The sequence below is a fragment of the Microplitis mediator genome, chromosome 8 (assembly GCF_029852145.1).
Source record: "Microplitis mediator isolate UGA2020A chromosome 8, iyMicMedi2.1, whole genome shotgun sequence".
Lineage (NCBI taxonomy): Eukaryota > Metazoa > Arthropoda > Insecta > Hymenoptera > Braconidae > Microplitis > Microplitis mediator.
In genome coordinates this window covers 3,013,868-3,040,857 of record NC_079976.1, presented here as the reverse complement: position 1 = coordinate 3,040,857, position 26,990 = coordinate 3,013,868, and the positions used below count along the sequence as shown (strand labels likewise).

The 26,990-nt window shown below is 30.2% G+C and overlaps 1 protein-coding gene across 4 annotated transcripts in view; it reads right to left on the bottom strand.

Moving 5' to 3' along the window:
- Positions 1 to 25,808, bottom strand: part of LOC130672883 (LIM domain only protein 3-like) — a 63,890-nt gene extending 38,082 nt beyond the window's left edge. The window contains exons 1-3 of one of the 4 annotated variants that reach the window (XM_057477657.1): positions 25,666 to 25,808; positions 23,250 to 23,430; positions 1,939 to 2,024 (exon numbers count right to left, since the gene is read on the bottom strand). The gene's annotated coding sequence lies outside the window, so the exon portion shown is untranslated. Of the gene's footprint in view, positions 1 to 1,938; positions 2,025 to 2,372; positions 2,391 to 20,666; positions 20,876 to 23,249; positions 23,431 to 25,665 lie in introns of those variants that run through there. The other 3 variants (XM_057477655.1, XM_057477658.1, XM_057477659.1) reach the window with 3 other exon arrangements.
- Positions 25,809 to 26,990: the final 1,182 nt, after the last annotated feature.

Here is a 26,990-nt window from a genome sequence, read left to right as displayed (position 1 = left end):
TCTTTACCGGTGTTAAAATATTTTACTTTAGTTTACCCTGCTTTTACACCGGTGTTACTCCGCTTTTACACCGGTTACCCCGATTTAACACCGGTGAATTACTCCCCCTACACAGGTGTAATTTTATTTTAACACCGGGTGGAGTTTAAATGAGTCCATTTTTAATACCGCTCTTTTTACAGTGTCAAAATAATTAAATAGTTTATTTAGATACCAAAAGTATAGATAACGAATAAAATGAATAGAAGTGAGTGAGAAGCGCCTCTGGGTTGTTCATTAGAGACCTTATTGTCCGTTAACTAAGTGCAGTCTCCTATCCAGTACAGTCTCCAAGTCCCTTCAGCTCAAACTAAACTCTATGTCCGTCCTTTACTCCTAATATAATGTTTCTCACTTCTAGGAACTACCCCTATGGCATATTACACACAACTTGGATGCTTATACACAACTACTGCTCCTTACTATTACTATTCCTGTCTAACCACTCTCATAAGGTATAATATGTACTATCTATGTACTACATGTGATACACAACTTGTATAACTCCACACTAATACCTACACTAGTAATATACTGGTGGTAGTATAGATATATTAGACTGGTTACTGGTGTGAGTGGGTGTGCTCGAAAGCTTCTTCACCTCACTATCATATATATGTATATGTATACAGTATAGTATATGATTCTATCCCTGTATCTATATCCTGTCATCCCTGATTTCTCCGCGCGAATGCGGTTCACGATGGGCTGCTGGTCTTGAGCTGCCGTGTTCGATTCACGACGCGTTATATACTATTGCAGACACGTAATAATAGATTTTAGTACCCGAGATTTCATTTATATTTTATATTTTTTCCATCAATTTTATTTGCGCAGAAATAATTAGTGGGTAATAAAAATGCACACCACGAATCCTCAGTTAGTTAAAATTTTTTAACTTTTATTTACAGTATCTGGGGGAGGGGGTAAGTTGACCACGATAGTGAGGTGATTCCCAAATTTTTTATGAATGTCAGATTTTTTAATTGAAGGCAATGGGCCTAGACAAAGTACCAAAATTTGTGTTTATTTTTTTATACTGGTTCATTTTACCCCAGCTTTTCCAAGCATTTTTTTTTCTGCAAAATATAGTTCCATTTTACCCCGAGTATTTTTATTCTCTTCAAATTGGTGAAAAAATAATTAAAAAATTAATATGCACACCATTAGGACCGCGGTGTGCATAAACATAAAATAATTATTTTAAGCTAAAAAAATATGAATAAATATATGAAATGTAAAATTATAAGTAAATAATTTAAAAGTATAAATACAAATATTTAGAGCGCGAACTGAATGTTAATTTGGTGGGTAGTACAGTAGTACAGTATAAGCGGTAATGAATGTGCATTACAATTACCGAGATATGGAAATGTAATGGAGTGAGAGGTTTTTGAGTATATAATGTTTGAATGTAAGAGAGTAGAGGGCGTTAAAGGTGAGAAAGAGAGGGATGATGGTTGGAAAGGGTTTCACATACACACTAGTGCCAATGCAGTACTCCCGGTACTCCCTTATGCGAATTGGCCTCCTCGAGAACCCGAGTAACTTTAACTCTGATGTTATAGTATGTACTATATATGTGTAGTATACAATATAGTTTGGGTACGTGTATCCAACTATGTAAATAGAGGCCACCGGAAATTGGTCTTTGAGACGCGGCTCGGACACCTCGACTTAATATACTCTACTGTACTTTACTTTGCTGCTCGTATCGTATCGGTGTACTCTACTAAACTATGTACATATTACAATCTATCTTGCTTTATTACCTTGTAATTATTTTAATTTGTCTAATAAATAACTTATTATGGTTGGAATTAAAATAATAATAAAAATAATAATAATTGTTGGAATCAAATTAAAAATAATCTTGTGTAATAATATTCAAGTACTCACATTTGGCTCCCACCTACACTTTTCATACACTTTTAACTTGGCTCATGCAGAAACAAAATTATTCCATTGTTTATTTATTTTCTCATCTGAAAGTTAAAAAAAATAAAAAAAATGTGTAGAAAGAAAAATTGTACTTTTTAATTAATTAAATAAATAAAATATAAAGTTAATGTGGGACAAATTATTTAAAAGAAGATAAAATAGGGAGATTGAATATTTTTTCCAAATTTGAAGCGCGAGATTTATTTCAAATTACAATACTGGCGAAACTGTTGAGGATACGACTAAAATTATTGATAGCAATTTTGTAGGGAATTAAATTTTCTGTAAAAAAAGTCCTTATCAATTTTATGATAAGTTCAATAGTTTTCACAGAATTTTAATTTGGAGTAAAAAATTATAAATATTCTCAGATAGAAAATTTTTGAACCAACCTTTGAATTTAAATTCTGACTAAACTATCAGAGATATGAAAAAAATTACAGACACAAATTTTGTAGAAAATTAAATTTTCTATAAAAAAGATTCTTTTGACTTTTGCGGTAAATTCGAAAATTTCAACAAAAAATTCAATTTAAGCCAAACGTAATTATTTTGATTAGAGACAATTTTTGATCAGAAGGTTTTCCAAATTTTCCTGACAGCTCACGCTTAATTTTTCTTTGTTATAAAAAAAATATTCAATAAACTGAGTAGTGTATACTTATTACTTTGTAATACAGAAGCTAAAAAGTGTTCTAACTGATAATAAAAATAATTATTTGAACGATTATTGCGTCTAAAATTGTAAATTAACGAGGAAAAAAAGTAGACATAAATTTTCAGTTCAATTATAAATTATTACTATCATAACAATGCTCATACATTATCACTTGACAATAGCATTAAAATAAAAAACACGTGGGCAATCGTTGAGTTCCTGTAACAAGTAACCCGCATGACAACTACTGCGTCTGATAAAAAATAAGTATTTAAATGTGGGCTGATTATTATTGTTGGCCTCGTTTAATAATACCTATTGCTTTTAACCTCATACAAATACTCTTTAATCCAGATTAATATTATATTCCTCCAACCATCTGTCACTTATTACATTAAATATCTATAAAATACATTAACAGTTATTATTAAATTTATTAAAATAATGTATATATATATATATTTATTCAGACTACAGAGTTTTCATATAAAAATATACCGACGGATTGTTTTATGTGGAAATAATGCAGATACGCGAATCGATCAATTTATAAAATATATATGAACACTTGGACGACAGTCAAATGACATTTTGTGCCAGACAATATTTTATATTCACTGGACTTTAACTCTTACTCTATTATATATATAAGCTATACTAATATTAGAGAAGAAATAAAGATGACCCAGATATGAATATTTAGAAATTGATTGATTGCTAGTATCAACCGGCTTTTTCATTTTCTCTCTCTTTCCCTCTCTGTACTTTTTTTTTACAATGAAGTGATCGTAAAAAACCCAAAGCAAATAAGAAAAGAGCAGGCAAAACAAGCCACTTCAAAAATTTTGCACACCTCAAGCGCGAAAGCGCTGAGGATGCTTTATGAACGGTTCTTTTTATTCGACTATTTTACTCACATAAAAATTTCCTACACTACTTTCATTACACCAAAATAGGTAAAATTGTATACTAGCATATAAAGAATTTACTAAGGAACAATTTGAACCCAAAATTCAGTCGATTCATTATTTTATTCGTGTAAAATAAATTATTTTAACTCCAGAAACCAGTGCTGTCAATTGTTACGTATGAAACTTCGTAAACACGATAACTCTCGATAGACACCATTAATCGGCCTAACTTTTTTTTTATTGTCTTTGTATGTTTTACCACAAGAACCCTTATGAAAATTACTATCTGAATCCTTTTAGTTTAATTGTAATTAATTAACGACGGAAAACTGATTATTCGTGAAAAAATTAGCTACTATTTTTACTGTTGTTATTATTTTTATCATTGTTTCTCTCTATCAACTACTGGTGGCAGCACTAGCTTGAAAAAAAAAAGCGACATCCAAGACAAAAGGCGGGATATTTAAAAGAAAATGCTAGTAAAAAATCATTAAACTGAAAATAAGAAATAAAAAAATGAAATTGATAATTTGTAAGTTGAATAAAAGTTCATAATAAAAAAAAAAAATTTAATATTATATAATAAAAGTAATGATTAAAAAAATAAAGTGGGCGATTGAGGTATGCACTTTTGGATTTCCCAAAATTTTGTTATTTTTTTTTTTTTTGGGACTGGTCCGTTTTATAAATTGTCCGTATAAAAAAAAATCATCGTATTCAAATACTCAAAAAATTCATTATTTTTTTAGCAGTCCCGTTTTTTCCGAAATTCCCTGCATAAAAATTTTACTAATAAATTTTTGTTATAAAAAATAAATAAATAATTATTGTAATTTATTATTTATATAAAAATTTCTTTACTTAATTCTGCGGAAAAAAATCTTCAATGAGATCTAAAAAATTTATTTTCAACTCATGTCTGAAAAAATTTATACTATAGCCCAATTTTTCTATACTTATTCGCTGAAAAGTTTATTCCATTAAAATTTGACCCAGATCCTCTTGAAGTTTATGTAAAAATAAATAATTAATTGATTTAAATGAACTGTGGCATCCGAGTATTACATAAATGAGTAAATTTTAAAAGCATTATGTCTGAGTAAAATATTTATTGGGTCGAAATATTTCACATTAAAATAATATATAATTTTTGACAGTTAAATGACATTTAACCAAAAAGATCAATTTATGAATTTATAAATTTATAAATCCATCAATTAAATCCATTATCGAGTTTTTGGTGACATATATACATATATATGTTTAAAGGTATGATTATTGAAATAGATTAGTCTAGACGATAAATTTATAGACGAGCGATTAAGTGCAAAGTTAATTTATTGTATATTTATAAATAGAAGAGACGAGTTCACGTGTCAATTATAAATTAAATAAAAGCTTTTTGTTTGGGTAAAATATATACTGAGTGGGATTTTAAATAGAAATTAAATGTAAGTGTGATATTTGGATAAGATAAAAATCGATTGATAAGAAACATGTATATATATATATATATACTTTTATATTAAACTGTTTGGTTTACTTAAAATATTTAAACGAATTTCTGTTACTTAGCGTTGCCATACTCAAAATAACCGCGTAAAAATATAATCGATGTACTTTTGTCAGATAAATTATTAAAGTGACGTAAAAAGCTTTTTTATTGCGACAAAAATTAATTTTAAAACTGAATTTTTTTTTTTTTTGAATCTTTTTTTAGCAAAAATAGGAATAGGAGTGAAGATAATTTATTCAAACGGTTATAAAATGTTATTTCTCAGCTAGATGGAATCGAATCGACTTCTCAAATTAAAAAAAAAATTTGACAGTGGGCAAAAAAGTGCGAGGCAAGAAAAGAAAGGATGAGGGGAAAACGGATCTCGCAATCTCTTTCGATCCAATATCCGAGTTTTTTGACAGCAATTTCGGTCACGTCCGATAATATATCTGGATCATTAATATAAAGCCTTCGAGCCCTTGTGCACCCCGCGTAGAACCCGTGCGGGGAAATTGCTTTTCAATCCCCGAGCTGCCCCGTCGTCGCGATCCACCGCCACCCTACAAAGACCTTCGCCTCTTGGTCTGCAATCTTCAGTCTTTACTTAGATTCCAACAATCAAAATATCACATTTAATTATTTTTGTCATGCTAATAACTTTTTAACTCAAATTTATTTTACAGAAATTCATTATTTATTTTCAAAATGTCGAAATTAATTTCGTGTAATCAAAAAATTCATTTTTTATTTTTTACTTTAAAATTACCTTTCGAAAGAGTACCAACACGACATATTTATTTCCGAAACCAAAAAAAGTCCGCGGTCAAAAATTCATATGTCTCCAAAAATTCTTTTTCAAATTTTTTCTACTCACGACATCCCTCAAAAATATCAATCATTTTTTAAAAAATAATTGTAAAAATCCAGACAATATTCACTTAATACAATTGTTGGCAGCCCTCACCTTCGGCTCCCGCCACAAATTCTACCCGCTATAAAAATTTGAATTCGCACTAAGGTACAAATTTTTCTATTAAAATTACTAAATTGTAAGTCAAAAATAATTGATTTTCGTATCAATTAAATTTTTTTTTTTTTTTTTCAATTTCATCTAACGGCCTGTAAAAAATAAATAAATATATAAAATATATATAGTATAAGACATAAGAGAAGAGGTTGAATATAATAGTCGATAGGATGACTCTCGTTCCAAGATTCAACCCTCACGTATACGCCCTTACGTCGTATAATATATACGTGAAGAGTAGTAGAGAGGGAACTAGAGGAATATAAGGAACACCCCGCCATAAAGAAGATCCCCTCAATCAGATAAAAAATGTATTATAGCCGGTATGATACAGAACTCAATACCTCTACGTCTACGTCCAACTTATATATATATATGACGATAATAGTATAGAAGAGTGTTTCTCTCTTACATGAGATTTCAACGAACAACTAAAGGACACCAAACTTTTTTACTGTATCTCTGTATAAGCTACTACGACAAGCATCACTAAAAGTAGGAGTAGGAGTAGGAGTAGAAGTAGAAGTAGAAGTAGAAGTAGAAGTAGAAGTACTCCTCATTGCTCTTCTCATCCTCATCCTCACTTACTTACACTACTTCATATTCCACGAGGTCCAAGTTATCGATTTGCCTTGAATGCAGATCACTGCACATCTCACTCTCTGCCAAGACACTCTCGTGAAATTACATTCGACTATTGCCAGACGTCGTGGCGCACTCAAGCTTTATTGTCAATCGACTGCTACCATTTATAACGCTTTTTATGTGTCACAATATTTTTTATTGTTTATCAACTTAAATTTATCTATCTATAGATAAATGTTTTTTTTTTCATTTACTTAATGGCAAATTACTTTGGGAAAATCTATCAGCTAAATTAATATATTTTCCTTTTGTTTAAACGATAAAAAAAAAATTTTCTTCCAATAATTTAATTTCGCTTTATAAAAAAACTTATTGAGCAAAAAAAATTAATTTTTTTTTTTTGAGATTTTTAATTCAAAATTTTGTCATAATGGAATTCCAAAAAATTTCAGACGAGAGTTTATATTCTAAACTTAATTTTTTTTTACTAAAAATAAAAATGCAAAATTTTGTTTTTTTTTGTTTCATAATTTTTTAAAATAAATTTTTTCTGACCGTACTTTGAAAAATCAGCCGAATTTTCTCACTGTGCTCAAAAAAGTACGACAGACGTTTAATAATAATAATAATAATTGAACCTCGAGTTATCGGTGTAGATAATAAACACTCAGTTTCTTAAATAACACTTGGCGGTTCTTCACAACCGGCTCTCAACGCTCTCATCTAATCCGATATTCGATGCGCACTCGCCGGCAAATCGAGCGCAATAAATTTTACCCTACACCCAACTCGCTCAGTTATCTTTGGAAATAAATACCGTTTTATAAACACAGACTTCTGCACTGAATAAGCAAATAAAGTAAAACAATAAAAAACTAAATTAACAAAAAATAAAAAAATCAACATATATATTTTATATTTATTTTTCAAGTTCATAAAATAAGAGTGCCCGGGCATCAAAAGACGCCGACCAAGTCGCACTTTAATGAAGAACATCCGGTGTGTCGGCAAACTATAAGGGATTATAAGGGACAAAAACAATATTGCATACAATTGGCGACACATGTTGACGAATTGACCAAATTTACATTCACTCCATGCGCTTTTTTTAAAATCCTATAGCAATTAGATTTTTTATTAACCTTCTATTTTTGTTACTTTAGAATTTAATTATAATTGTCTATAGACATTAAAATAACATTAAATATACCTACACAGCTATATGTTATGTGTGTGAGTTTGCGTCTAAATATATATGTGGGTCGATAATGCGTAAGCTATAACGAGATGACAACACACGCAACTCTATCAAAACCACAACACTAATGGTATCAGTGTAAGTAATGTAATTGAGCGTACTCGCGGCAACACCGCATTTTGTGGTACGACCCCAAAACCCCTAGCTACTGTAAATACTCTATGTCATGGTCCAATACTTAATTTTATAATTATTTATAATATATTATATATTACAAAATACATACATTTAAATAATTATTTATTTTGCGATAATAGGGTAGAAGTACCGTTTTTGGTCACTTAGAAATTTTGAATAAAATAATTTGTAAAATACGCAATAACATAATTAATTTTTTTGAAAGTGTTTGAAGACATTTTTATCACACCATTGCAATTAAATTTTTTTTTAATACGTTTTTATTATTGAGATAAAGTATTAAATGTCCAAAAATGGAGCAGTGGCCACAAATGGTACTTCTACCTTACATCAAATTTTTTCGAACCTTCGAATTAAAAAAATTAAATTTCTTTAGAATTGTAAATGATACTGGAGTTAGCCGACGTCTAAAAGTTTTTGGATTTTTTTAAAAATGAAAAATTATTAAAAAAATAATTTTTGAATAAATTGCACCTCTAGTTTTTTTAATTTTCTACATGTGCATATTTTTGGATTTTATATTATTGGCATTGATTTGCTGAAAAAAAAATTCGAAAATTGTAAACTTCATGATCGGAAATTTAATTATTTTTGTTTAATTTGTGGAAAAAAATCCGTAAAAATTTGAATTCTCTGCATTTTCATACTGATGTAAATTTTGATACCACGAAAATTTAAATTATCAGTAAAAAATTTTTCCAATTTTCTTGTGACAGAAATTTATGATAAATTTTTTATTTAAAATTAAAAAAACAATAAAGATTTTACAAGAATGATTAAAATAAAATTCCCATTATTATTATAAATAAAATTCAAATAAACTCAATTTTTCATATAAAAGATTAAATGAAAATTTATTCAACGTCCGATCATCACCATCTTTTATCTATTAATTTTTTATTATTATTTTGTTGTTGGCCTTCTCTAGCATACGCGTTGCGAGTTGACGCATTTAAATTGAAAAATAAATTTTACATTCATTCTGATGTTTACCAATAAATATCGATTTTAATTTTTTTGCCAGCATGTTTACCCACGAAATAGTACCCACACACACCTACACTTCCACACCCACATCCACGATTTATGAAAACATGCACTAAAATTTAATATTATTATTAAATCCTTAAAAAAGCCATTCTCCTTTAATGCAATCTAATAATTCAAAATTTTAATTCAACAAAACCCTGGAGCTAAAAAACCTTAAAAAAATTAAACATCAGACATATGAGGAATAAAATTTTTTTTTTTACGCTCTCATATTCGTCGGTTTGATTTTATTCTCTATGAAATCATTTTAACGAATAACAAGAGACCGTAGAAATAAGTGAAGGACGAGTATGTAATGAAATTGCGGGGGAATAAAATGAGACTGAGACGTACAGACGATTGTTATTATTATTATATAGATATATATATATATATATATGAGTCGTAGACAATAGGTTATTATTACACGAAAGCTTTATAACCAAGCCGTTACATCATCTAATATCCCCACCTAAATATATATACACATATATATATATATCCTACACTCTGAACTTCTATCCTCTCCCTCGTTCCCTCGTCCCCATCACCCCCTTTTCCATCACTCCTGTCCCAAGTTCCTCAACCCCCGATGAACGCAATCTCATTACTCGGGGATGCACTCACCGTATTAATGCCGAAAGGAATTAACTTTCAACGTTACGAGATCGAATGTTACTAACTTTATATTGCTGAGTGGAGGGTAACTACTCGTTGGAATGAATCTACCCCTATTTCCCCTTTTTTCTTGGCCCCTAATTTCCCCTTTAGATCATTTTAAAAAATTTAATTTTTATAAAATCAATCTCTTTTATTTTTTTATCTCCTACCCTCTTAGTAATTTTGATATTAAAATAATACATCCTGTTATTAACAGAGTTGTTAAAAACATTCAATGTTTGTATTTCATTACTGAGTATAAAATTTCTACTACAAAGGGAAAAATGGGCCCTAGAAATTGTTTGTCAAAAATTTACAATAGGGAAATTTTGGTTACCGTTGCTCAGGCTGCCCATTTTACCCGCTCATTGAGGTTGAAATTAAAAAAATATATTTTTTATGGGAAATATTTCGAGTATTCAATGAATTTTATAAATAATGTATTAGACTGTATCAGACTATATTAGACTGAAAATTTAATATAATTAATTTTAAGCAACAAAATTAAGATTATTTAAGAAAATTTTCAGTTAATTGCAAATAACATACGACTTATGAGAGATATCGAAAATTTTCACTGAGATAAGTTGTAGGAAATAAAGTGCTCTACAAAAAATGTCCTCTACAATTTTTCGATAAAGTTGATGGTTGCATCAAAAAATTTAAAAAATGTAAAAATTTATCGTCAATTTAACTTTAACTTTGAATAACTTTTTAAGAAATAAAAATATCGAAAAATTATAAGAGACCTTTTTTGTAGAGCGTCAAATTTTCCATAAGAATATGTCTTGAACATTTAAAAGCATCCGTCCCACCGTGAACTACAAAATTCCAAAGCTTAAAAAATAAACTTTCCCATGTTATTTAAACGGGAAATGGAAAATTGCGATGCGGCAGTAGTTAATATTAATATTAAGAGCTCAAACTTTCACAGTATTTTTTTTCATCATTTCCAACAATATTTTCGATATAATGAAGAAAAGAAAAATTAGTCGATTTTTTTGAATCAGTCTAATATATATTTTATATGAAATGGAATTTTTAAAGTATTTGGATCGCGTATAAATCCTTTTTTACAACTACGGTTATTATAAATTGATATATGTTTGTATACTATGTATACTATAGAGGGTAAATGTGTGTATATCGTAATACACTTTTCATTGTACGCGTCAGCTGCGCCGTCACCGCATCGGTTTAATTTTGTTTTGGGAAACAAGCGACGGCTCATTATCCGATGATTAAAAACCATTACTCATCGCCAGCCGAAGCGCATCCGTTTTTCTTTCATGAAATTTTAATTAATTTACCACTGCCACCGCGGCTGCTGCTACGATAAATATATTGAAAAGATAATTATTTATTGTTTTTTATTAATTGGAAGCTTTTAACATTATTGTTCATTTTTTTTTATTTTAATTAAAAATAAATACATTCAATTTAATTTAATTCCAGGCTTTAATTACCTCATATTTATAGAATTCTATAATTAGTTTTCAATATTTTTTATCAAATAATTTTTTTTACCAGCAAACCGACACTACAAAAAAAAAATTTTTCACCTCAACTTTTTTTATTTTTTTCTAAAATAATTTTTTAGGGAAGAAATATATATTTAAATGCATGGGTTATTTTATTATTGCGAAAGTAAAACGTTACGAGTGAAGTGAGTATGAAATAAAAGAGTGTTTGTATATCTATGAATTTAAAATCAGAGTTTAATTTAGTTGGATCTATAGCTGATTGTCAAACGTTGTTAGAGGTATTTTAAAAATAGTAAAACAAAAAAAATGTAAAAAAAATGATTGTCGTTGGGCGAGTGCTTTTTTCCGTACATCAAATTCAACGTGGAAGCTGCCGGCGGTACCGGACAGCGGACGACGCTCGTGGCTCGATTTCAAATAAAGTTAATTGGAAAACATTGTTCGACCGGAGGGTGCAGGATAAAAGTACTGGGTTTATATGCGGGGGGGTTTGAAGAGAGAAAAATAAATGTATATATGTATACATACGTATATAAAGTAAAAAAATAAGCGGACGATAGAGAGAGACAGAGAAGAAAGGGAAGGGAGAGAGATTGGAGGCGTCAGCGAGCCCAGAAGCAGGGGTGAGTTAGTGAAATTAATATTTCCTATCGGGGCATCCGATCCGACGCGTTGGACGATCGACAAGCTCGTAGCTTAAGGCCGTTACGTTCGATTAAAAAAATTCCGGAATGTCAAAATATAAAATTTTGTTATTTATTTATTTGTCGTGTTTTTTATTTCGCTCCTGGTTTTTTTTTTTTATAACAATAAAGTAATTATTCGACGGATTGATTTATTATGAAAATAATTTTGATGAAATAAAGTTATTGGATGTATAGATTGAATGGGAGCAGAACTAAAGTATTTTTATTTTTATGCCTTTTGATCAATGATGATGAGGGCTGTTGTTTGGGGGATGATACGCTTACAAATTAAGTTGATATTAATCGTCGATATGACGAGGGGCACATATATCATATAAAGGAAATACACTTGTAACTAAATTGTTTGTTAGCTTAATACTTTTATTGATTAATTTTTAATTAAAGTATTTTTTTAGTTACTCTATTAAATAGAAATATTTTTATCAATACATTGCTATTTATTATTATTTATTATTTTTATAAAAAAAAATTAATATCGATAATTAATTATAATTACCAAAATTTTATATTTTTTAATTTTTCTGAAATTTTATTTTTTGTCAGTCGTTAATTATTTTAATTATTTAATAATGGAGTTGTTTAATTACATAAAAACTTATAAATAGACATTAATATCATTAAATTATTCTTGAGCATTGATATCGAAATTTAATTAAACTCGATAAAAAAGACATTTAATTATTCTATTAAAAGAATGAAATCTTTAAGCAGAATAAAAATACCTGAGTTATATTTTTGTAATAATAAATATATTTCGTTATCTATATTAGTGTGATAATATTATTTTTATTTATAGGTTTTATCACAAGAAATCTAATAATGTAACATCCAAATATAGATATTTTGTATTTCTCCAAGGACAAGTCGCCGTAGGGTAAGAATTTAGTGATACGAAAACATCACACATATATATGTATATATATATATAGTGAGAAAGAGAGAGAGAGAAAGTATAGTAGAGCATAGAGTAGCGTTGAATCCACACGTGGTGGCAATAAAGAGAGACCACGTGGATACAAAGATCACCAACGTAATGGAAATAGAATACTATAATATACCATGAGCTTCATAACGAGCAGCACAATCTCCCTTATACCCAGAAAAAGCTCGAAAAAAAGCTTTATTCTTACGTACAACACACTGTAAATACTTTCAATACTCACAACACACCAATAGGATCACCAAAAGCTGACAGGTTTATAATGAAACCCGTAAATAGTCTTTAACTTTTATTTATTCATTTTCAATTTTTGTCTCATGCATTTCGAATAAAAGAAAAAAAAATTCAATGAAAAATAGACAGACGAAATTTGTCCATTACAAAATTAGGGAAAAATAATTAAATAAAAAAAATAGAATACAATTTATCGCTTAATCTTAGTTCACGTGGGCTACAGAAGTACACCGGAGTAAAGTAGAGTAGAAGTAGAGCCAATGAAAAGTAAGCTACGATAAAAATTTCATAATTACTTCTTACTTCCGTTCGGGAAAATTTTAATTAAACCGGAGAATTGGTCTTTAACGAGAAAAGAGAAGAATAAAGGACAATGATGGGAAATATATGTATATATATATATATATAAGAAAGGCTTTTTTCATGCTGCTTGAAAAATGTTTTTTTAAAATAATTATTATTGGATAGGAAGAAAATATATTTATAAATATAAATTAAATTGGGAAAAAATTAATTTAATGATTTTTATCAATCTCAGTAAGACACCCTCGGTCTCATTTTATTTATCCTCGTGGTCGGTGGAAAATTATATTTGATTCTAATCTAGCAAATGGGATACCCAGTCTATTTATTTACACTTGGGTTGACGAGCTATTGTAGACCTTTTTCATTTATTTTTTTATAATAAAGAGGGTAAAAAAGTTTTTCAATAGATAATAACCTTTTAAAATATATTTTTTTGAAATAGACAATTAAATAGACTTTCTGTAGTCTGAATTATTTTTATTGATCAGTTGATAGCTTAATTTAAAGATTCAAAAAAAACTTTCCCGCCTTATTGATATGTGTAGTAAAGTATAAATTTTTTTACTGGAGTTCAAAATATTCAAATTACGTATTTTATTATTTTAAAACCACTATAACTTTTTGAATTTTAAATTTATCAATTTCACTGATAAGACCTTTTTTGTAGCCAATAAAATTCTCTATAAAATTGTATCGTGATTTTTTTACGAAATTTCTAAACTTTAGCACCGGCGAGCAATTTTCTTAAATTTGAATCACATCCGAGTATAATTTTTTTTTTAATTAAAAATTTTAATTGATACCTGGAAATTTTTTTATATGAATGTGAAATTGTTATTAAACAACAGTTTAGTATAGGGCACTAAATGAAAGAAAAATAATTAATAATTTTAAAAGCGAAAAATAAATAGAGACTTTAAAGTTTAGCGCGTGCGTTGTGATTATGCCCGCGGGGTTGACTTTATTGGTTGAGGCCCGGTTTGAATATACTGTAGACTGTAGACTGTGGACTGTAAACTGTGAAGTTTAGTTTGTTGTATAGTAGTGTGATGTAATATTACAATAAATGGATTTTTGTTGGTGTGCTTGTGTATATGGACGCGGAAAGATAGATCAAGTTTAAAATGTGTTGGGTAGAATGTTGTTATTTGTGTGTATCTATGTGTGTATTTGTGTATGTATGTGTGTGTGTGTGTGTATGGAATAGAGAGTGTATATAATGGTAAAGGGAGGAAACAAGTGGTCGAGCATTTATAGACACGGCGTGGCAAGGCGAAGTGGCTATTTTCCGGCGAGTGCGCACCGATTAAAAATCCAATTCGGTGGCTCGGGATAAAAAAAAAAGAAAAAAATTTTAGGAAAAAGTATGTATATATATATACGATGTTGTTTAATCTTTTTTTTAGTTTTATGTTATATTGAATGAGTGAACTAATTCTTAATGCGAGGGGTCAATGATCATTTTTATTTTTAACGGTTTAATGTTTTTTTTTTTTTTTTTTTTTTTTTAATTTAATAAGAGGAAACGAGTTAATTAAAAGTTATTTATAATTTTTTGTTGGTCATAATTTAGTTTTTTTTGTTTAGAGAAATTTCTACTCGAACTAAAAAAAAGTTTATTTTTTAATTGCGCATTCAAATTTTTTTATCACAATTAGACATAATAATTTATTTATGAAAACGTTTAATAAAGATTTCAATAATGATATGGGATAATTTTTTAAATCAGAATTTTAATTGAAATTATTGAATCTACTGGAATAAATGTTCGAATAATAAATTCTATACACTGACCCTATTGATGGATTTAATTAAAGAATTCAATTTATTACTTCATCAACAAAATGAAATTATTAAATTTTTTTTAGTAAATAAATATTTTATAAAGACGTTACCAAAATACAATATAAATTAAATTTTTTAATTAAAAAATAAATTGACAAAAAAAGTTAGTGATTTTTTTTTTTTAAATAAAATTAAATATCGCGTAACAGATTCGATATTTCGCGAAAATTTTTTTACTAATGAATATATTTTTGGTCCAAAAATATACAAAATCCCAAAATTTATTTTATAAATTTGAATTTTTTCCCGCCCTTATGGTATCCGAGAGCTACAAGCGAATAAAAAAATTTTCTTTTACTTATTAATGTACTTTTGAGTCAGAAAAAAATTCTTTAGTGGAAATGACAGTCCAATAAAAAAAAAAAAAAATTTTTTAATGTAATGACTGAAAATAAAAATATCTAAATTTCTAAAAAAATGTTTTACTCGAATTTAGTAAGAATCAGCAGCAAAAATACTCATATCTTGTCCTTGTAATGCCCACCCTCAATATCCCCATCTTGGTCGGCCCCTCACCAGTATCTTGATACTTTTTCCATCTACTGAAATTGATATTACTTTGGTAAAGGCGTGTATACGCGTACCAGGGATCCATCTAGCCTATAAATTTTTAACGGCGTAAAACTTTCCATCTCAGCTACACCGTACACATACACAACGCGAAGGAGCCCGCGAGTTGTTGCCATGAGCATGACAGAGAACCCGACCCGGCCGACCCAACAGCGGGGCCAGGGGAGATAGTTTGAGAGCTTGCATTCGGAAAATTGAACTCTTCGCCTTTACTTCGAGATGCGTTACCGAGATTCTCTTTTCCGATAACCCAGATAAAAAAATTCCATTATATATCTACTCCCGCTATATAGTAAGCCACTATAATATATCTACTGTATAGACAAACATAAGAAAGAAAGAAAGATATAAAAAAAATAATAATATCATTTCTTAGGTAGAAGAATCGACATCATGATCAATGGCAATATTCACATGAATATATTTGATCGCGGTCAATAAACTCACTCGTATATATTCACTTCTAATAATTGAATTGACAATTTACTATACCATACTATTATTGTTATTATCAATTTTCATATATATTAATATAGATATGTATACTAAACGTGTCGATGCAAACATCATTTTCCCTTATTCAATGTACACCGATGACTCGGATTAAAATTTAATTACTGTGGGTATTAATTGAACAGAGTGACAAAGATGATGTGTCAGAGAAGCTTATGCACTACATACATATCAACCAATTGTATATAATCATATTTCTAGGGTAGACTGAGGCAAAACGGGCCTGAATTAATTTTTCGAATGATTCAATTAAATTTACCGAGGTAAAGTTTTTCCAAATCTACTGGAGTAAGTGGTCATTTTTTTTTAAAATTAATTTCATTATTTTTTACCTCTGGTCTTTAGACTCAAAAAAAAAATGTTGGATAACGTACATAATTAATCATAAGTTTTTATTTTTAAAAAATTTTAAGTGTTGTGAATTTATGAAACTTTAATAGACTTTTTTTTATTGATTTGAAATACAATTCTACAGAGGTAAAAAAAAGGTAGACTGTTTTTATTTATTATTATCTATTTTACGTTCGAATTGTCAAGTATTTACTTTAGCTCGTATATTTTATATTTTTGTTCAAACAAATTAAATTCGTATTCCACAGATCGTATCCTTTTTACATAACGAGATTTTTTTTTCTGTAGAAAAAATATTTTTCCGACCTCTAATAAAAGGAAAAGACGTATAGAAAATATTTAATAATAAATGACATGCTCTAGATTACCTTATAGATTATTTATTACCCACACTACATGACCTTAGTATTTATTAGAATTCTTATTTATTAAAATGGACGATAATAATCACAATAATATTCTCTATCCATCATAATCTTCAATAAAAAAAAAAATACAATTTAATTTCTCATAATTAAATCTCCCAATTATTTACCGACCATTTAAAAAAATTTTGTAAATCCAAAATTTCAAAAAAAAATTTATTTGATAATTATTTTAAATATTGATTTTAAAAAAAACTACAACTCCCCCTTCTGTATCCTATAGATAGAAAATATAATCGATGAGGTCGTTGGCATATATATATATATATATATATTGAAGAAGAAACAACCACTAACGTACTTTTCTCTAATGTGATTGCTTTACTGGCCACAGTGTAAAGCCAGCAAAATAAAATTACTTTACCCCTCTACCTCAACTTGTTCTTCATCTCCTCCTCTGTCTCCTTCTCCCATTTTATTTTATATATACTATCTATTTAACTTTTTACTACAAAATAAGTAAAATAATGAATAAAAAACCAACGAATTGGATAAAATGAAGCAATAATGTCATTAATTTTATTTTTAGGTGAATTCATTGCTTGACCACGCTCTAAATACTGAGTAAATAAATAAACTGGGGGCATTAAAAAAAGATGAAGAAATAGTTGCGATACAGTTGAGTGGACACTCGACTTAAGACGTTTTATTTAGTTTGGTTCAGTTGTATATAAATATAAATAAAATAAAATAAGTCGTGAAGTAGAAGGAGAAGAATTTGAAGAAGTGGGGGGGGGGGGGGGTGTTATTTTTTTGATAGCGTATACGTACAAGTTACAGTGTGTTTTGTACGATATCATCGAGAAGACTATAGCTATTGAATGGAACTATCAGTACATAAGATGGCTAGTGTTGTGTAGTGTAGACCAATCTATGTTCGCTACAGATATATATGTATGGATGTATGTATGTATAGTTTTATATACGACAGCATTTCCGAGGGATTTAAGAGACCCATGAAGTAAATAGAAGCCCTGGTCGTTCTCCCGTAAAATTGTATGTGAAATTGTGCAATGTGTCTTGCGAATTGAATCGCGCTCAGTAACGACATCGATTTTATTGTTTATTCCCTAACCTACGGACTACATATTAAATTATTATAACAATGGAAATTTTTTTTATTTTTCTTAGGAAAGTTATTATCTAATTTTTACGTTAGTTGTCAAATGTGGCGGCAAATTTAGTTTCGATTGCACAGAAAAATTAAAATTTTTTTGATACTAGTATTATTGATTCTGAAAATTGTGAATCAAGGAGTGACTGGAACATGACGGGACACCTAAAAAATGTTTGAATGATGGAAAATATTTTTTACAAATTTTTCAGCTGCCCCGTTTTACCCTGAGTACTTTTTAATAAATGATAGAAATATTGTTTTAAGTATTTTTTCATGCCCTAGTCTTCTCTAGGATTCATTCATTTATTTTTAGTAATAAAAGATTATCGATAATTATTTTTTAATTTTTTTCCAATAAATAATTTCAATAGAAATTTAATTTCGAACTTAAAAAAAAAAAAGATATTTGTCACGTTTAAATTTACCACAAAAATTAATTATTAAAATTCTATAAAAAAATAATTTTTCAATGAACTCCAAAAACGACTTCATATTTTCTAGCGTAGAAATCCTACTACACAAATAAGCATAAGTTGTAAAAGTAAATTAAAAATATACATAGAATTTGGGATGTTAGTAAACAAGGAAAAAAACAACGATTAATTATCTTCAATGTCCATAATTTCTTTTAAATAATTTACCGTAGGCTAATTACAGAATGCACCGAGCAGTAATATCGCTTTGCAGGTTACTACGTTCGGGGAAGCTATACTTTAGTTTGCAATTTAAACTTTACTTCCTCTGGAATTGATTAGCTTTTAGTAATTAAGCAAGCAACGCCTCGGCTCTTGCACCCCTATCCCCTCGCTTCCTCTAGCCCCTACCCCTTTCCTCCCCCAACTCAACAAACCCCCTCACCCTCACCCTCACCCGCAAAATCCTCTTTCTCTAACTCACTTTCACATCTTTCTCTAAACCCCCCGCCAGACGTTCACGCCATCGGGTGGTTTTAATCAACGGCCCGCGCGCGCAACTAACCCCTTGCCCCTCAGCCCCCAAAATCCTCCCTCTCTATCTCGCTCACTAATTCCTCACTCTATTATACCCATAACCAAATACACTCACATCACACAATATCCATCACTTTCCCCTTTCCCTTCCCGAGCTTTCCTGCCTACAATTTTTTCATAAAAACCAAAAAAAACCCGATCTAACCTCAAATCATATATATCCCCGAAAGCGTGTGTCCTATTGGATCGCAGTGCGAAGCAATTTCAGCGTGGAATGCGTTTCCCTCGATAGCTCAACGGCACGTACGTGAAGCAACTTTGAGGATGCGAATAGTGAGGGTCGAAGAAGGGAGGAGAGGCGAGGAGAGAAGGGAAGCGAAGAGGAGAAGAAGAGTCAGGAGAAATTGAGTAAAGAGGAGAGGGTGTTTGTGGGTATTCGCGAGACGAAAGAGGATAGAGGGTGTGCTTGCCCAACCGGGACAGGCCCAACCAATTTCAACTTCCATTATACACCCTAACTCTCGCTCGCGCCTCCCGCTGATACCCTCATCCCCGATCCGACTCCACTTACCAAGTATCAAAACCTTTCTTTTATTCGAAAATCTCAATAACTTTTTATTTCATTATTTGATAACTTGTAAATATCTTAAATTACTCAAAGATTATTTTACTTCAGCCACTAAAAATCCACGTGCATGTTAATGAATTTAAAATAGGAACCAATAAAAAATTTAGTGACAGCCGAATTTAGCTGGGCTTGCAGGCTTTTAATTTCTTTCGTTTACTTTCCCAGGCTCACCCTCACCCTCAACCTCAACCTCGGCCTCATCTTCATCTTTATCCTCATCCTTATCCTCATTTTCCTCGACAAAATCTTCTCTGGTCGTATCTATATCTCTAGCATCGTATCCTACAGCAAGTTATACTCGTATATATAAGAAACCGAGTCGCCAACTTGGACTACTACACTCACTAGGGGCTCGCCGTCGTAAAATGTTGCTTTTTAATTTGGTAGACCGTTGTGTGAGCTTCCGACACTACCCCATTCCCCAACACACACAACTATACGCCAGTGTTGTCTGTTGTTGTAGCTTTTGAGTTAATATACGGGTTTAATTTTGAAATTTCATTTAAACACTTTTATATATTAAAATTTTATCCTCTATTTATTATCATCTCTATTATACACCGTAATTTACCTATACACATACATATACATATATACGGTATATTTATATAAAAAGTATTTATTTTCAGTAGAAAACGAAATCGTTCTGATAAAAATCACATCCGCCACAAAATTGACATCCGACCCGTCAATCTCTAACTAAATTTGTACTACTTGTCTACTTTCTTACGGAAATTGCTAGCGAAAAGATATATACATATATATGTTCATATAAAAATTTTTCTATTTAATTTTGAGATCAAGAATCAGATGAAAATTGCGGGTAGTTGTTTACTTTTAATTAAAACTTACCAAAGATAAAACATGCTTAGTATCCGTGACATTCACTTGACACTAAACACGTCACTAATCACGTTTACAAATTTAATTATTTGCCACAATTAATACTTTAAGTTGTTGTTATGGAAGTTATTCCAAGACAAGAGATTTATCTTTAAAACAACGTGGTAGTATGAAGAACACTAGTGAGAATTAAATTTATTAGAAACCTCACGCGCCGGCTGTCTGACTCGGAATGAACGTATTCACTGGGAGAATTGACTGGAGGGTTTTCTTGCGCATGCGTTGAGGACGCGTGTCCGGTGATAACAATTACGAGTGTTCACTCTACTCATTTTCTTCTTTTTATTTATTTTTATTATATATATATTTTCACAAGCTCGGATAATAATAATAATAATAATTGTTATTGCTTCTTATTGTTAAGCTTTTTTACCAACGATATAAACTGGAAAATATATCAAATGTATGAAGCAAATGGTAAAAAAATTGGAAATTTTTTTATTAAATTTTACAAATATCAAAATTGATTGATGACTTTATAATTCTGAAGTTAGCAGACAAAAATTTTCAAATTTTTTTTCAATAAATTTTTTACAAGAAAAAAAAACCAAAAATATGCACACGGGAAAATTAAAAAAAAATTTAAGTGCAATTTTTTCAAATATTTTTTTTTATAATTTATCGTTTTGAAAAAAATCCAAAAATTATTAGACGTCGGCTAACTTCAGTATCATAATGAAATTGGCAATTAATTAACAAAAGTATCAAAAAAATTGTGACGTCTAATTACATTTTTTTTTAAATTTGTAAATTATAAATTGAGGTAATTTGAATCATTAAATTTATACGACTGAATTATGAGGCTGGTAAATAAAAAAAATAACATTTTTTTTGTTATGGTCATAAAATTTTTAAAGTTATTTTTATTTAGTTGAAACGCATTTAATTAATGAATGTAATTTAGACGAATGTATATGTATGTATATAGGCAGTAATCATTAAATTAAAATTATAGAGCACGGTGGACAAACAGCATCTTGATTTTAATTAATTTAATTGAATTGGAAGTAATTCAGAAGAGTGCAATTTTTTTTTTAGTTATTTACTTTATTTTCCTTTTCGGGAAGAGTGAAGAGTCAGTTACTCTTCCAAGATTGATCGGAAGGACTGACGTATACTCCCAAGAGGCAGAGAGCGAGAAAGACAGCGCGAGTTTAAGTGAGGGAAGAGCAGGAGGAAGGAAATGGTGAGATGGCCATCTCCCATGGCACAATTAGCTAAAACCGAGATGGCTAAAACCTCAGCTGGACTCTAGACTCCAAGCTATCTCCATTTACCACAAAACTACCCATCGTAAAACACCAAGAGTTTATTGTAAGAATGCTGAATTGCTCAAAGATTTAGATTACATTCAACTTAATATCACTTTTGACTGTTACTATTATTATTATCATTATAACTATCGACTATTTTTTCATTCATCCATGACATGGCCAACAATATCAACTGTCATCATGTACCTGCACTGTGAAATATTCCCAACAAAGTTTACTATGGGTGCATAGTAACACCGGACTATAAGAAAACTAGTACAAAATTTATAAGTGTCCCATAGTAGGTATCAGGCGTTTTGAGCACCTGACAAAATATCCCCGACCAAATATCTCCGGACAAAATATCCCCATGAAAAGAAAGCAAAAATAGTGAAAGTGGCAACTATTACATAATAATATTATGGAGGATATTTTGTCCCCATAAATATCCCCATGAAAAGAAAGCAAAAATAGTGAGAAAAGCCAAAAAAACTGACACAAAACTGGGGATATTTTGTCCAGAAATATTTTGTCGGGGATATTTTGTCAGGTGCTCAAAACGCATGGAACCCCCATAGTAAACTTATGCGCATATGCCACAATCGTGTAGTCTGCGCATACGTTTACTATGGGACACTTGTACATTTTGAATCAGTTTTCTTATAGTCCGGTGTTACTGTGCATCCATAGTAAAATTTGTTGGGAATTTTTCACAGTGTGGAGATCGGAACGTTTTTCGCACAACGAAAATGAAAAAAATTTTTGTAATTTGACTGTAAAGGCGACTTGAGGGGTAGTTGGGGTGGCCTGCAATTTTCGGCTGACGTGAAAAACATTTCAGAAATCTCGATCCAGTAGATTTTTTACTTTTCATTTCGTTTATTTATAAAAAAAGTTCCAATTTTCAAATGCGTCTATCATCAGTTTAAATTTTCCCGCCACAATTTTTTTAAAAATTACTAAGATAAAAAAAAATACGAGCTGGAATCAAACCGTAAATTTCTAGTCATACCTTCACACGTTACCTTTAATAGTCATAAAATTGAATAAAAAAAAAAAAAATACTACTTGCAATAAATTCCTTTAAAAATCTTCAAAAAAGTGATAAAAAAAAAGTGCCTCAAAAATTGAAACTAACGCAATTTGTTGCATTTCTAATAAATATTTAAAATAAAAAAATGAAGTTTACTAAGAACTTGAGTAAATAGATAAAAGTTGTTATGATACAATATACGTAATGTAAACAATAAATAAATCGATTAATCGTTGTTGTACTCACGTTAAGGAAAACATCAGGCCTAAAGAGTCAAGTTCCGCCATGGCTCAGTGACTTATCAGCTGCTTTTAATCGGCCACGTAATTGAACTGTCGTTCAAACAGTTAATCGTCGGCTCACAACGTTCATGCATAACTTAATGAGACTCTACGCATACGACCACCGCTTGTGCGTTTTTATTTATCTGAAATAATAAACAGCAATTATAATTACAATAATAAATGCGTATTAATTATTGCCGATAGATAAAAGGCATTGCAACATTTTAGAGCATGCTGTTAATTTTTTTTTTTTTTTTTTACGGAAGAAAAAAATTTTTATCAGTTCATTTAATTTTTTTTAATAAATAAATAAGTAAATTATTTAAATGGAATGATATCGAGGCATTAATTAATGATTTAGATGAATAATTCAGGCAATAAATGCATTGAGTATTTATAATGTGTAATACAAAGTGGATATATAGTAATAAAAGTTAATACGTCGCAGATAAATGAGAATGGAACGTCGATTGTCGAAGCAAAAGCGCTGGACCGGTAGCGGGGAGTAGTTGCGTGGGATGGAAATTAATTCATTACTCTAATGCGTCGGGCGAGGAAGAGAAAGAGGGAAAGAGTGAGTGGAAGAAAGAGGAGAATGACCAAAGAAGTGAAGTGTCGAGTAGAGTGGAGAGTAGAGAGTTGGTGTGTGACTATTGCGGAGGAAGCCTGAAACCCCGAAGAGTGAACGGTGTGTGAATAAAGGGAAGTGCGGGTGCGAGTAACGCAAAAGATGGATCTCTCGTTTTCATTTTTAAAATTAACAGTCCCCATTATGACAACCCTACTGCACTCTTTTTCCATTGTCTCACTTTATCCAGGCTCTAGTGATATACGCGCTCGATTGCTGAATTTTTTTAAACGTTTTTTCTGGTAGAAATTATTTTTTGAAAGTTTAATTTTAATATTTTTCATTTAATTTAAAAGGAATTTAAATTTAGCATTAGAAAATTTTTTAAATTACGAGTAATAATATTTTGAGAAAACTGGGACGAGACAGGACATGAAAAAATTTTATAAAAAATTTAAAATTAAACGATCCTGAAGTTAGCAGACAATTAAAAATTTTTTGATTTTATTTTGAACAATTAAATTTAAAGAAAAAAAAAAGTAAAAATATGCACATGTAGAAAATTTAAAAGACTACAAGTGCAATTTTTTTAAATATTTTTTTTTATAATTTCTCGCTTAAAAAAAATCTAAAAATTATTAGACATCGGCTAACTTCAGTATCATAAAATTATTACAATATTTTTTTTTTAGATACATATTTACTAAGCACATATTTAGTTAAGATAAAATATAAAATATCAGTTAATAAGATTGAATTTTAGTCCAGCAACCAATCAGATTAAATCTCCAGAAAAACAAAAATAAAGCTTTTAGTAAATAAATGAATTTGTTGATGAATACCCTCGGTAAAAGTAAAATGTGTTTGTAGCAAACTTTTGCTGGTAGTGCTCCCGCTGTCTTACAAGAGCACCACCACCCACTGACGGCCCCAATGTAATTTTCTGAATGACTGCGTAATTAAAACTCTAATTTCCTGCACTTAATTGACCGGAGTCTTGGTTCTCTACTCCTGTGTGCCTTTGCACGGCTTTAGCCTTCGTTCCCTCTTTTTTCTTCCTTCTTTCTTACCGTTTCCTTACCCCTCAGCCCCGAACCTCACTCACCCTCGCCCTCACCTCATCTTTACTACCCTCTCATTCTTTTATTCCTCCTTTATTTTTTATTATTATTATTTTTCTACATGAACACCCGCACATTCTTTATAGCCTTTAGCTCGAAAATTAGACCAGACAGTTATTCTTGATGTGGAAAAATTAAACTCTCTATAAACTTATTCTTATATAAACTCATTAAACATTTAAATAAATTGATTACTTATCAACTCAACTCCGAGTTATTTATTTTATAATTTAAAAATATAATTTATATTTAAATCTTTTATTTATTAGACAGTAAAGTGACTAAGGAGTTTTAAGACCGACGGTATAAATAAATTTAAAAGTAAAGGTAAAAAATTATACAAGTGAGCTGTGTAGTTACAGAGGGGAGGAGACGAGAGGGAGGTTAGAGAAAGGTAGAGAAAGGGGTTTTCGGATAATTACGAGTGTCCAACGGGCGTTGGTACGAAGGCAATTATAATTGCTGGCTCCTTTCGCAATTACAAGTTTCCACGAGACGTGAAGTACGAAGAGGGTAAGAGGCAGTTTGGGTAAGGGGTAGTTCTGTTGGGGGATGCGGAAAAGACCGAGGTAGTGAGCTAGTGAGGTAGTGAGCAAGTAGGAATTAGAGAGTAAGGGAGGCTAGACATGTGATGGGGGTGAACCGGTAAAGGTTGCAGTACTGGCCGAGCACAACATAGTAAAACTCACCTCCACTATACTGTACTCATAACACTCCTCTTGCCTCGGCGGCCTCCTATGTCGGGTATGGGCTCCAAGAAGGCTACCCGAGGTTGTATGTGGAAAACGTTAATTGGGGTGACCTGCTCAGAAACTTGTTACCGCGGTGATACTGATATTCTGCTGCTTCAAGTTCTAATAACATACAACATTTATTTCAACTTTTATTAATAAATTTACATAATTACTATTTTTTAATTGTTTTCTTATCAATAATTTATCTGGGTGTTTAGGGGAGCCTGGGGCACGACGGTCCCCTTAAGCCGGTTTTTTCTTTTTGGGGCTTTTAACCATCAAATTCGTTCATTTTCCATCTATTTCGGAAGAAGCAGTCGAAATTTTGCAGAAAATCGAAAAAAAATTTTTTTTTTGGGGGCACGACGGCCCCCTCACCAAAAAATTATAAAAAAAATTTTTTTGCGAAGGGGAGCTGTCGTGCCCCAGAAAAAAAAATTTTGTAGTTACAATTTTTTTTTTCGAGTGGTCCATTTTACCCAACATACCACATATTGGCCTAAAATATGATAAAAAAAATTATAGAGGTCATAACTTGACGGAAAATAAAAAAAAAAAATTTTAGGGGGCCTTCGTGCCCCAGGTTTTCATATTTAATAAAGAAAAATATTTTTTAAAATATTACAAATTACTAAAAAATCCCTGCTGAGGTAAAATGAGTCAGGAAATTTTTTTTTAATTACGAAAAAAATGGGCCAACTAAAATTTTGTACTAAAATTAATTTATTTTCAAAGACTGAGTAAAAAAAAATCCATAACTTATCGATTTAAAAATATTATGATAATAAAAAATAATTAACGATTGTGTATTTAGTCTGCAACTTGTTGAGAATAATTTAAAAGATTTTTTTAAGTGCTGAATATAATATTTTTTTTCATTGATAGTGAGTGTAAAGAAGTGGAATCGTGAGTTAAAAAATGAATAAAAAAAAATTCAAGTAGTAAAAAAAGAGGAGAAAGAAAAACAACTTGAGAAAAGTAAAGTAAAGTAAAAGCAGAATAAAATATATATATATAAAAAAGTAAGGGATGGAAATGGATGTTACTTAGACTTGAAGAGAGGAATACCTCTCACTTTTATCCCGTACCCTCGGCAACTTATTCTCGCCGACATTCCCAGGCAGAGTAAAGTAAAGTACAGGCGAAAGTCACACTTTTGCCTCCAGGGTACCCACGCACGCGTTCTTTCCTTCTCCTTGTCTCGCTTTTATACTATCTCCATTTACACATACATTTGTGTATATATATACATATTAAAGTGTTCTTAAAAAATTTTATTA